This window comes from Plecotus auritus (genome assembly GCF_963455305.1).
Source record: "Plecotus auritus genome assembly, chromosome: 4".
NCBI lineage: Eukaryota > Metazoa > Chordata > Mammalia > Chiroptera > Vespertilionidae > Plecotus > Plecotus auritus.
Window position 1 is genome coordinate 118692978 of NC_137775.1, and position 13796 is coordinate 118706773.

At 45.2% G+C, this 13796-nt stretch overlaps 1 pseudogene across 1 annotated transcript; it reads right to left on the bottom strand.

The window, feature by feature from the left end:
- Window positions 1–12576: 12576 nt before the first annotated feature.
- LOC308246362 (thioredoxin-dependent peroxide reductase, mitochondrial-like) lies at window positions 12577–13355 on the bottom strand (annotated as a pseudogene). Its single transcript has one exon. The product of its transcript is annotated as a thioredoxin-dependent peroxide reductase, mitochondrial-like (transcript).
- Between the last annotated feature and the right edge of the window lie 441 nt (window positions 13356–13796).

Here is a 13796-nt window from a genome sequence, read left to right on the forward strand (position 1 = left end):
CTTTGAAATACCAGAAGTAATATCCCTCAAAAGGGGCATCAACCCTCAAAAGATCACATAATCTTGTTAACTAGTCTGTAATCCCATCCCCATCTTGCTTCTTTCCATCACCATGTAATCTTCCTTACACCCTCTCCTTAATTCCAAATGCATAAAAGAAGCTGTAAAACTGTTATTTTTATGGAGCATTTGAGATCTTACTCCTTGGCATATATTGTCTGTTTGGCTCAAATAACCTCTTAAGAAAAAATCTCTACAGGCTTGGATGTTCCTTATATCAACAATTACATAGATCTGAAATCATATAGTCCTTTTAAAAAATATTGTTTAAACTCTCCACCACAAAGCTTCACAGAGTAGAATACTATGGCTGAAGCAGAAACACAAGAAAGATGAGAATACCCTTCCAGCCAATTATCTGCTCTTTTTCCCCTTGCAGTGCCCCAGAAATATTGCTAAATAACGTGAATTAAAAATCTATTATTCAGTTTATTGTCACATTCCTATTAGCTTATCTGAAGCAATTTTTTAAATTCTTTTTTATAAAAATTATGACTCACCAGTGCTTTTAGAAGTGCCTCTTAAAGATGATGAGGTCAAAATAATTTTGATGTTTATTAATAACTAGAGGCTCAGTGCACGAAATTCATGCACTTTGGGAGGGGGTCCCTCAGTCTGGCTTGTGCCCTCTCACAGTCTGGGAGCCCTGGGGGGGATGTCCGACTGACGGCTTAGTGGGCCTAAGCCATCAGTCGGACATCCTTAGCATTGCCACAGAGGCGGGAGAGGCTCCCACTGCTGCCACTGTGCTCGCCAGCTATGAGCCCGGCTTCTCGCTGAGCAGCGCTGCCTCTGTGGGAGCACACTGACCACCAGAGGGCAGCTCCTGTGTTTAGTGTCTGTCCCCTGGTGGTCAGCAAACATCATAGTGACCGGTCATTCCACCATTCAGTCATTTGCATAGTAGCCTTTTATTATGTAGGATACGCTGTAGATGAGGTCCCCTAGAGTCATAAGAAATGCAAAAAATTCACTGTTAAATCATTCTCGAATTGACCCCACTTAAAATCAAATTGCCCTCCCCTCCCCCGTGGGGCATGTGCTGCATCTTGGGAACCAGAGGGCTTGACACTTTTCCTCTTCAGCTTCATTTCTGAATACATGCGCATATACCATGGGAACTGTAATCTCTTCTCCGCCTACCTCACTGGGTTGTCATGAGGAGGTGCTGAGCTAATAAACCCAGAAATGTTTCATCAAGTAAGTGATGTCTAAACAGGAAGGGACTGTTATTTTTAAGCCCATGGGTACCCTCACAGGTAGCAGGTCCTGATTAGGGGAGGAGGGCATGATTGTTTCCTGGGACTGTAGCTATGGAAGCTTTGCAGAGGGTTCCGAAGGCCTCAGAGGGGCGGGCTCTGGCCAGCAGCTCTGTAGTGGTGGTCATCCCTGGAGGCGCTGGTGGGGGGCAAGGCGTTAGGGAGGGTTCTAGGAGGGTGGTAAGGCCGAAGGGGGAGTAACTGTCAAACCTTCCCACTTGGCACCATTCTTTAAATTGTATGTGGCTGTTTCGCAGCTGTACCTGCTCGGGGCAGGGTTCTAATCTCCTGGAACGGGGTGGGGGCCGGGCCAGGGTGGAGCCAGGCGGGCTAAGAGGGCGGGTTTAGCCACGCCCCCAGTGAGGTTCAGCGCACTTCCGCTATGGAGACAGCACTGCTGCTGTCAGCGGGGGAAGGGTCTGACCCTGGGGGGCCGCTCAGGTCTGCCTCCATCTGGGTCTGGAGTTATAAGGAGGAGAGGTGTGCCCAGCCCCAGTGGAGGGGGCCCAGCAGCAGTGGGCCATGGGCCCCGGGTGCCTCGGGGGCACTGAAGGGTGGTTGCTGGCATGCTATTTTTGTGGGCGCTCCTGGTCGGGGTGGTGGGGGAAAGAGATCAGGAGTTGGAGGTGTGGGCTAACAGCTACTCCCGAGGCTGGGTCTTCTCCCTGTCCAGTCAGCCTCCCCATCCCCCCTGGGGGCTGGGGTTGGGTGTCCATGCAAGGGTATTGGAAGAGCTCCCCGTGGCCCTTCCTCTTCCTTCTTTGCAGTCCAGGCTCCTGTCAGGCACTTTCCTCCAGACCCCCAGGAACATGGCTCCAGCCATCTACCCCCTGCTGTGCACGCAGCCTCCTGCTGGTCTGTCAATATGCAAACTGGTTGTTACTGGGACACCGTAATGGACAATTAGCATATTACCTCTTTATATGTATAGATGTTTAAAAGATCAAACCCATAAAACTTGAAATAAAGTAGCATTCTATGGGTAAATGTGTAAATAACTTAGAATTAAGAGTGGAATTGGATTGAAGCATGTTGTCACTGAAACTACAGATATAAAATGACATAGAACCTCACAGACAGACACTAAATAGGATTAACAATTCTCCATGATACTTATAGGAAAATGATTATTGCCAAAGATATTGCAGGTTGTCTGGAAGTCCAGGTCTCTCTGTTGAATTAATGTTTCTGTTATTTAATCTATTTATATCCTGCCTAATGAATAAAGTGATTTGGATTTAAAGTAGTTACAAGAGGAATAATTGAGTAAATTAACTAAGATCTAAAAGTAGGCAAAATATGGTACACCCATGGAGATAACATTACTTGAAATAATTCATGAGGTCCTATATCATTTTCAGAATTGAAATAAAAATTAGGATGAGTTTACAAATGTCTAACATAAGAAGGAAAAGTAATTATGTTAATAATAGTGTCCATGGCAAAGTACCTACCTTCTCAGTGCTTACAATGCAACCTGTGAGATCAATGCTTAAGTATGCAATTTCAATCTGTTCCTTAAATATTATGATAAATTGGTCAAAACATGTGACCTGATGTAGTACAGCATAGGAAACAATGGCATGCACTGGAATGCTATTGGAGTAATCAAGATAACCAAGGGAATTGTAGTGGGAATAGAGAGATACTGTATTAAAGAGGTAGCATTTACAAAATTTATATGAAACATGAAGAAAAAGAAGGAACCGAGAAAAAAGAACACTACATCTTTGGTAGATTGCACCATTCTCTAAGTAAGAAACAGGAGGAGGAATGTGTTTTGAGGGAGAAGAGGTGAGTACATTTTGGACAAATAGAGTTTGAGGCTGTGTAGGAAAAATAGAACTATTTCTGGAATTAAGTATATTTTTCCCCATGAGTATTCTAAAAGTGTGTCATCCAGGTAGACACCTTAGAGGATTGGGCTGTGGATAATTTTCTTCTCAAATTTTTTGGATTATTATATTGCAAACTTCTTCCCTTTGGGAATTAATGGGAATGCTATTTCTACCTCTTGCTTCAGCCTTGTAATTACTCCTTCCCAGGAGGAGTGATTTATCTGGTTGGTAGAATGACAAGAATCTCAGAGCACTTGGTGTTCTTCCTCCATTATTAAGGGTGGAGGTGGTAAAGATGACTGTTTCTATGTTGTTTTCCCTTTTCCCTTTTAGGCTAGCTTTTGGCCACAGATAATTTCTCATGAAACTAGGTTTCATAAAATAACCAGGTGTCCAACATTGTTCCAATTAATAATGACTGCATTGTGGGTTATTTTTAGGTAGCTATTGGACAGTAAAGTTTTAGACTCCGAGACAGATAATATTGAACAAAAGCTTGATTGGGAGATATGCTATTTTGATCCTAAATTGAAAATAGTGTCTCTTAAGTAAAGTTCATGGATATTTGTGGTTACTGTTAAAGGTATACATACTGGATTCTATTCCAGATCTATTTTATCTGGATTTCTGTGGCTAGAGTTGGGAAATAGGCATTTTCACTATTTCTTCAGTAAAATCTAAGTACCTTAACACTGAGAGACAGTTATCAAAATGCTACTCTAGACCTTTTTGAGTACAACGTATACCATTCCTTCTTCTAAATACCCAAAATTCATCCCAATAAGAGAGTGTGTTTGGGTTCTTTGGGGGTTAAAATTGCACCCCTATTACTACAAGATCTTAAAGATTTGAAATATAGACACAAAGATCAGATTAGCATTAAAATATGTTTTCTTTCTGGGAAAACTAGATAAGATAAAAAGCTGCAAAAAAATGATTTCTGCCCTGACTGGTGTGGCTAGTTGGTTGGAACATCATCCCATAAAGATCATGGGCTCGATTCCTGGTCAGGGTATAAACATTGGTTGTGGGTTCAATCCTTGGTCAGAGTGCATACAGGAAGAAACCAAACTATGTTTCTTTCTAACATCTGTTTTTCTCTCTCCCTCTCAAGAACCTAGATGCCAAATTGGTCTCCTCTGGGTGAAGTGGGGAATGTGTGAGGATGACTGGCCAAAGTCTAAATTAAATAAGAACACACACACACACACACACACACACACACACACACACACCACATTTAAACATTTAAAAAAACTAAAACCATAAAGTGTGGTTTCCTATGACACATTAGAAATTAACTAGCCTCCACTGAAGTCAGAGTGATGAGGGAGAAAAAAGAAGCGTCAGAGGAAGAGGCAAGGTTTGCTCCCTCTGGACCCTACTTTTTCCTGGATTTTCATCTCTTACACTTGAAACAATATTGCAGGAGTCAGCACATGCAGTCATAAAATGTGGCTACTTACAAATCCCACTGGGATGTCTCGCTCAACACACTACCATTCATAAGTCAGTTCTTCCTCTACAACTGAGTTAAAGATTAAAGACACAGAAAAAGAAGCACATTAACAAGAACAAGATTTTATTTATATCTTATATATGCATAATCTGGGCCCATTGAGGCAAATGGGTGGGGTATTCTGCCAGTTTCCTCACTAGAGAAAACTGGTCCAGAGCTTGGGTTGGCCAAGTTAACCATCTAGCCAGGAATGACATAGTTGATATATGCAGCAATCTTCGATTCTCCCCACTAGTCTCAAGTCCAGTGTACTTCTCAAATGGGCTCATTTGCCCCACACCCTCAAACAACCGCCATCCCTCCCCTTGCCCCCCCCCAAAACCCCTCAGGTCTGGCCCTCTGGCTGATGTCAGAACATGAGCAGGTTAAGCTTCACTTAGTAGGACTAAGCTCCTTTTCAGTGCAGCAAAGTCCATGTATGAATACACACAGTTTGCATAGGAAGATCTGCTCCTAACTTACAGAGATTTGGGATAAAATTGCTTGGTGGCTCTTGTGAATCCCTGGGCAGGTGCCCCAAATTCAAAGCTAACATTCGCCATGCCCAGAGCACAGGCACAGCTGCTCTGAGTAGGAGCCTCCAAACACAGTCCTGGCTCCTCCAAATGGAGAGAGGTACCCTAACTTGAGGTTTGGAGGCAGGTGTTTTTGACTGAGAGTAGAAGTTTCTCTCTAAAAATGCTCGGTGCTACCACCCATAGCACTCCTGTTTTGGTCAGGGGAGCCCAGGTACTCTGTATGAATGAGGGTCCCTAAGCATATCCAGTCATGGCAGGTTTTGCATTTCCCCCCATCACTCAACCTGTGGTCTGCATCATTAGGCTGCAAGCGATCTGATGACACCTGGTGACACAGTGGCCTCTCATTAGGTGAGACTTTGTCCCCTAAGAGTGTACCACCTGTGTAATGGCCAAGTGGGCCCCAGCTGTGCTGACAGAAGGTGGAAATAACAGGTCTTCCCATCATGGGAGAGATGTTATACCCACCCCTTCCCCGCTACATAGCATCATCGGGTATTCCAGGTGCTGGGAAATAAAGTACAACTACAAGAGTGTCTAAACTCAGGGGATGGTGCTAGGACTTGCATCAATGCTGGCTGTGGTGTAGGCAGGAGAACCCCTGTGGACTGATAAAGGGTGGAAACAGACATATCTTGTGACAAACCTTTATTCTCCATGGTGGTGGCTATTCCCAGTGTAGGAGGTTTCCTATGTCCAGGTGGGCTGCAGGTACACTGATGGCAAGTATGAGCACTAGTACCTGCAAGCATGGGCATGATGTTATCCTCTCCCATCACCACACCGCCTGTGTTCTGGACAGGTGGCTTCCAGGGGACCATATTTAAGGTGGAGCCAGCAGTGTACCCAAGCCCTGGCGTGGTGCATGCTCCTCCTCCTGCAGCAGCCAGCCTGCGTCAGGGTGGGTCCCTGGTTACATGGCCAACATGAGATATAGAAGCGGTGCTTCTTAAGGCCATCTCTAAGGTTGATGCTACATATCCCTGTGAATAAGTGGGGCCTGGGGTGGACAAACAGACTCTTATCCAGCCTAGACATCTCAGCTTTTTCAACTACTACTTTTAAAAAGGTTATGTCACACTTTTTCCTATTCCCATTCTCCCCCTAATTTATCAATGTCACCCTTAAAGTGTGCTATCAGAATTGTGTGTAGAGGTAAGCTGATCAGAAAAGTCTGGAGTGTGGCTACTATTTCCAGTAGTAGAATTCCTTAGATCAGGACATTATCTCTTGATGATAATAAAACTAGGGTTTTTTGGTCCACTTTATGAAAAATAAGACCTTTTTATTACACAACCAATTTATATTCAATATAGAAAACTTGGGAAATAGAAGTAAGTAAAAAAAAAAAAAAAAAAAAAAAAACGAATATAAAATTCCACATCCCACATGCTATTTTCAGATACAGAATGATCACTTTGTCATTTAACTCAGACATTTGTCAGTTTCCATGTCCTGCAGTGTCATGAGTTGCTAAGTCCATCTCTAAAGGTGAGTGCTTTGGATGCCTGTCAGTGAGTGGGGCCTGGAAAGGACATACTGGCCCCAGAGCTCCACCAGCCAGGGGAGCTGCAGGAGCCGTAACAAGCAGTGGGCCTGCAGATGTCCTGCGAACAGTGAGCTACAGCCCCCAGGGTTAGGAGTCTTGGTGGCAACTCCAACACCAGCAGTAGTGGATGTGTCAATGGGGAGAATACGTGGGTCGTCACCAATGGCCAGCTGAGCGTTGCCAGTGGTGTCAAATGTGGAATCTGGCTATTGCAAACCTGCACTACCTGAGTGCATTATGCTGCCCCTGGCTGGCTGACCTATAGGAGAAGTTGGGCCCACACCTTGTGCTGAGGCAATCACTTTTCTCAACATTAAAGGGTTTTTAGTCTGTTGCCCAGCACTGGCCCCAGGGGTGGGATGTGAGGTTGCTCCTGAGTCCAAGGAAGGATTGGAAACTCACTTCCCTCTGCTCACCAATTTTTTAGGTAAATGGGTGGAGATATCAGCTGGTGGAATGCTGCCACTGGGTGGTGTGTTGCTAGAATTAGGAGGTGCCATGGACAATGGGGAGTGATTCTCCCTGGAGACAAGGGAAGAATGGTCAAGGACAGCCTGTGAAAGGGGAGTGGTGTCAACAGCCTCAGTGTCAATGGCAGGGTTGAAGTTTGCAGAGGTGTTGTTTCCTGAAGCACAGATGACTGCAGAACTCATAAGGGATAGTCTGGTGCTAACAGGAGCGCTGGGGAAAGAGCTTCTCTTCTGCTTACCACCAGGGGTCCCTAAAATGGGCTGAGCTGTGGTTTGGGACCAATGGAATGGACTGAGGTAGAACAGGGGTTCTTCAAGGCAGGTGGGCTGGTGGAGGTGCTTCATACTGTATTGGGTTTGGTAAAATAACAGGAATCTCATACTGGGGTTGGGAGAAGATATGCTCATTACAGCACAGGAAGGGCAAGTAGTGTCTATTTTAGTGATGTCATGATCTAAAGTAGGCTGAGATGTCAAATTGGCAGGTACCTTGGCTGTGATAGTGGAAGGGACGGCCACAGAGGTGTCAGGCTGGCAGTAGAAACAGGGGTTCTGGTAGAAGGGACTTGGAGAGAGGTGGATAAGACAAAAGGAGGGGGAATCTCAGAAATGTCAGTGATTTCTTTTGACAGGAAGGTAGCTGGAAGGAGAAGGTTGAGGTCCTAGGATGTGTGGGGAGGTCAGAAATAGGCCATATTATAGTTATAATGGAATAAGATTAACCTGCATTCTCATGAAGTAGAATTTCCAAAATATGATTGGAATGAAGAGAATCATTGTGAGCAGCAAGAGCAGAGTGAGGGACTTTATCTGTTTCCTGTGCAATATTTGGTGTCAGAGAAGGTAAAGGGACAAACAGGTTCTGGGAGAGGCAACTTGGTCAGGGAGCTGGGAGCTGTCCAATTTGAGTGGCCAGGGGCAGGGTGTTTGCAACCACTCAGCCAGATGGAGAGAAAGAAGGGGCCGGCTTAGTGGCGCTGCGGTCAGCCATGACCTCTCTTTTGTCCTCCAAGGTGTCCAGGTTTCTGTCAACAGCAAGGCAAGGTGGCTTAGGATGTGGCAGGTCACCTTGATCCCACAGCAGTGGTGGCAGCAAAAGTGGCATTAAAATTTTGCATTTGCAGGGCTTCCTGCTGCAAAGTTGCTCATTGGTGGGAGGAGTGAACCTGGAAAGCTGGGTGGATGTTCACCCAGCACTTTTTTATGGATCTCTCTGACTGTAGGGAGCAGGATGGGGTTGGATCAGGGTTCAGAGGAGGCAGGACACCTCCTGCAGGGCTGTATGAACTTGTGACCACCTGACCTTCAGAAGAGGAGCACGTGGGAGACATCTCAAGCTATCTTGGGGGTGCTTAGGATTGAGGTCCAGAGGCCCAGGACTGCCCATATGGGAAGTGCAGACTTGTTCTCCAGGGGCCTAGATGTCAGTGGTAGCTCCCCACTGCTCTGAAGCTTATTCCAGTTATCCTGTCCGTGGTCCCTATGGGATCCTCTTCGTTCTTTGCCATCCGTTTTAAGGGCTCTTCTTGGACTTTCACCTCCATCTCCTTTGGGCAATGGAGTGGGATGGTACAGGCTTTACAGTCTTCACTACCTGCTCCAGTGGTGAAAGTGGGAGAGAAAATCTGTGTCCTGGAGGAGGGATATTAATGGTGCTTAAGTGTCCAAACATCATGGAACTAAGAACAGACAGGGCAGGCTTCTTTGGAGGGTCCTTCCAATTCACCAAGGGAGGGTCCCCAGAGGAGAGTACATGGGCTGGGGGAGAGGACACCGTCTCTTCGGCTGGATGTAAAGGCCAGATGGAAAAGGTGCAGGATCCTGGTGGACCAGAACCAAAGGCAGGTGCAGGAGCAGCGGGTTGGTACTGACCACGCGGCCACCATCACAGCCAACAGGGAAAACCACTGGATGACAGCCACCAGGCAAGGGACAGTGGCAGCGAAATGACAGACAAAACTTAGAAAGCCAATTGCCCATCTGGAGCCAGTTGTGCACCAAACAAACCCGAGAACAGAGTAGAAATGGGGAGAGTTTCTCCATTGCTTCCCACTTTTGCGCTCTGGCACGCACTGAACTAACTTCAGCCAGGAGCTACTGATGTCTCCATGGCAACGGCAATGGAAAAAGGTGCACAGGGAAAGTCCGGTACTGGAAGAGAGAGACCAAAGAGCAAGGGGCGGGGCCTCAACTATTGGCCAACCCCTTCATGACTTCCCAGCATCTAGACCTCCAGCTGTGGGTAGCAGCTGTGTGGCACCTGATGTCCCTTCATGTTGACTCTGTCAGACCGTGGAGGAGGCCTCATCCTCCCCACCTTGCCCTGTCTGGCCTCCGGCTCTGAGGGTGCTTTGGCACCTTTCCCAGGGACCAGGAGACCAGAGCCTGCTCAAAGCCACTGCTGGAGCCACCCAGATCCTGCATGGTTGTGGCCTAACTCCTTGGGGACCTCCACAGCTTCTCTGTGAGGCCTGGAGTCAGGTGCACTTTCTCCATGGCCTTCTTGGCCACCAGCCTCAGAAGCCAGGTGTGAAAGTGTCTGGGGAATAGGCACGGAGCCCTGACCTGACTGAGTGCTGCATCCCGCGACAGCCCTTCTTGGAAGGCAAGTTATTTCTTCACTTCTTTTTAGAAACTTGGTAAAACAACTTATAAACCTAAGACCGTTCCTCAGCTCATACAGTTAGTAGCTGCTTGGTCAGGATTCAAACCCAGCTTGTGATCACAGAGCTCCTGCTCTGGACTGCGGAGTTTCCTTATGGTATATTCGTCGTATGTCTTCCTTCCTTCCTTCCTTCCTTCCTTCCTTCCTTCCTTCCTTCCTTCCTTCCTCCCTTCCTTCCTTCCTTCCTTTTTTTGTAGTCCATAGGGCACTTGGCACTGTTTCATACCTAAAATTAGCGCAGGCTGTGCCCAATAAGAGGTCCTTAGTTCAACTCAGAAATTAATCATTCTGGCTTCTAGTGTCAGATGTAGGTCAAGGACTACCATTTTCAGCATAGCACCATCCCGTATTTCTAATTGAGACTTACAGTCCAGATTTTCTCCTTGGTCTAGTTTGAAGCATCCAAATATATAAAGATTATATTCTGGATAAATTGTGATTTATCCTGAAAGATATTAACCAGTGTGTTATTCCATATGGATTGGAAGCCACTTTCTCAAGCCTTCCTGGAATATGAATTGTAAGGACTCTCATTCATGTCTAGAAAGCAAATGCATTATTTATTGCTAGTTAATAATGGAACAATGTATTTTATTAAAGTAAGAGCAATACAATTCGATCATTGTGAGCATGCCAGCTGGATCTACTCTTCACTATACATCATTGGTACCTAAATGTACTATAATGTACTATAGATATTTTTTATGCCCAAGAGAGGAGCTATATATACCCATGGGTGTCCAGGACAAGGAAGGAGCTGGGAGCTTCACCATGACAAGAAATATTTGAAAAATCTTGGCTTGCACATGACTCTATCTAGTTTTAATCTTGTTATTTTGGTTTACTTCATCAGAGTGTTTTTTTCACTTATGAGGCTGATATTGTATATTATGTGTATGACATGCAGGAGTTTCAGAACTAAGAATCATATAGATCAGTAAAAATATTTAAATATATATGTTTGGTTAAAAATCTATTTAAAATAGTGTCAGACATAATTAATATATTACAAAATTAGTTTTAGCCCTCTGCTCACGAGATTACTTTTACAGTATGTTAAAGCAAATTTGAACTTTCATCCCAAAAAACTTTGAGGTTGATAGGACACAAAACGTTTTGCTTAGATCCAAATTCTGTTTGAAAAAGGAAGAAATATTACATGCCCTTTTGAACCTCTCCAGAGGACATTTAAACCAATACATATATATATATTTGTACTGAGTGGCCAGATTATTATGATCTCTGAACACATAATAATCTGGCCACTCAGTGTATATATATAGAGGCCCGTTGCATGAAAAGATTAGTGCAATAGGCCTTCCTTCCCTTGGCTTCCAGCACCAGTTTTCCTCCGGCACCCGGGACCCAGGCCTTCGCTCCAGCTAGACTCCAGCGGGTTCCTCTTCGCTGCACACTCCAGCAGGTTCCTCTTCGCTGCTTCGCTGCAGACCCCGGCTGGAGTCTGCAGTCTTGTCTTTGCTGTGGCAAGCCACTCCTGTAGATCCCTTCGCCCCCTGCCTTCCCTCTCATAGCAGGCATCCTGCCCTGCCTGGCCATTCCACACCTGGAGCAGCTGGGCGGCCGCCATCTTTGGCCTTCTAATTTGCATACTCACTCTGATTGGCTGTGGGTGTAGCAGAGGTATGGTCAATTTACATGTTTGTCTATTATTATGTAAGATATATATATTACAGGCCCGGTGCATGAATTCGTGCATGGGTGGGGTCCGGCCAGCCTGGCCAGGGGGGAGGGGACATGAGTGGTTGGCCGGCCTGCCTGCTGGTCGAACTCCTGGTCAAGGGGACAATTTGCATATTAGCCTTTTATTATATAGGATATACACTGAGTGGCCAGATTATTATGCTTTCAGAAATCATAATAATCTGGCCACTCAGTATATATTTGCCCATGAATCTGCAATTTGGGCAGGGATGTTTGGACAAGTCTTTTTTTTTTAATATTTATTTTTGCATTATACACTTTACATTGAGTGCTTTAGAAAATATAATTACAGTGATTTCAAAGGGCAATCCCTGGATTAAATAAATAGTCTCTATCATTACCTTTGATCAATGTCTAGAAATGTATACAGACACTAAGTCAGCTAACAAATAAAATAAGCAAAATAACTATCGAAACTACAAATCTCAGGGATGAGGAGAATACATGATCAGTTGTCACTTTGCCACTCCGTTTTTTCAAATACATGATTCACATTGTTTCAATCAAATATTTTTCCTCTCCAAGAGTTAAAGTAGACTACTGATGCTAAAACCTTAAGGCTATGATCTTTGTTACCTTAAAAATTCAATTTAGTACAAAGAAATTCAGAAAGAAAATTTCAGGACTCTTATCAGAGGCTTTTGGTACTTGTCCTACACTGGTGTACACAGAGGTTCAGGTAAGGCTAAGAAGAGAGTTTCCTATTGAAGACATGATCAAAGAAACAGGTGAACTAGGCAGCCTATAAACTAGCTAGCCATCAAGAAGTTACCAATAAAGGACTCATATTAGTAACTAACCATGTTTTAAAAGCCTTAGCCACTGTTATAAAACAAAAACTCCCAAAACATTTAGAGCAATATTTATGAATGCAAACATAATTGATTTTTGCCTTCTATACATAATTGTCTTGAAATGCTAAAAATCAGCTCCAACTGCAGTTCTTTTGAGGAGCTGCAGGTGCACGTGAGATGATCTACTGCTTTGCCTTCTCAAAGTATTCTTCGGAAGCAGTCAGATGCGCTTGATCGTAAGAGAATCCGGGGTCCAGTTTGCTGGGCAGACTTCCCCATGGACTTCCACCAACTGGGATGCTTTCACCAGGCGGAGGGTCTCCTCCACGCTCCAGCCTACTGGGAGGTCATTGCCACTCACGTGCTTGGTGACTCCCTTGGGGTCAATGATGCAGAGACCTGTTAGTGCAAGACCAGGACCTTCTCGCAGCACACCGTAGTCTCGGGAAACCTGCTGAGTCAAATCTGACAAATGTGCGATGTTCATGTGGCCCAAACTGCTCTTCTTCCTCCGTGTGTTGCTCCAGGTGAGATGGCTGAAGTGGGAATCCATGGAAACTGCGACAACTTCCCAGTTCACAGCATGAAACTCATCGGCTTTGTCACTGAAAGCAGTAATTTCTGGAAACACACAAAGGTGAAATCCAGAGGATGGAAGAAGAGCACCTAATATTTCCCCTTAAAGTCATCAAGGCTTAGTTCTTTGAGCTCTCCTTCAACAAGGGCTATACTCTTAAAATAGGCTGCATGCTGGCTGGTGGCAGGAGCATGGGGAACTGAATGAGGAACTGATGCTAAAGGCAAATTTTGCTCGACTGGAAGCAGACCACAGTACATCTGCCAAGCATGTTCTTCTGGAAGCAGCAGGCCTGAGGGCTGCAGAGGCAGAGACGTCCCAAGGAATGGCACTCACGTGTCGGCCAACCGTGGCCCAGAGCAACCTTCCCACTGCGACCACCATCTCCAGTGCAGGTGAAGCGCCTGCACAACTCTTTGTTCACACAGCACTTGCTGGAGCAGCACGGCTGGGTCTGAACGCTCTTTCGAGATGGTTCACTCCCATAAAAAGCAAGTTGTTGGCTATGTCTCTTCACAGGAAGTTCTCCAGGGGGTCACTTGCTCTTCCTCACAGCTGAATTTCAAGTCAAGCTTCAAAAATGACAAAAGATGGAAAATTAACCATGATTTTTTAGATCATTTGAGGAGACAGTTCAGTAAGAAACAGAGACGTTTATGTGGCCTGTGCTCAGTATGAACTGGGTACCCAACAGCATTCCTTTGTCAAATATAAGAAGTACTTATAGGACGAGGCTTCCACAGGTCCTGACACCACACCCTACCCCATTCCCCATAAACAGTTTCATGTGTATATAGTTACACTTCCGTAAACCAATTTGTACTA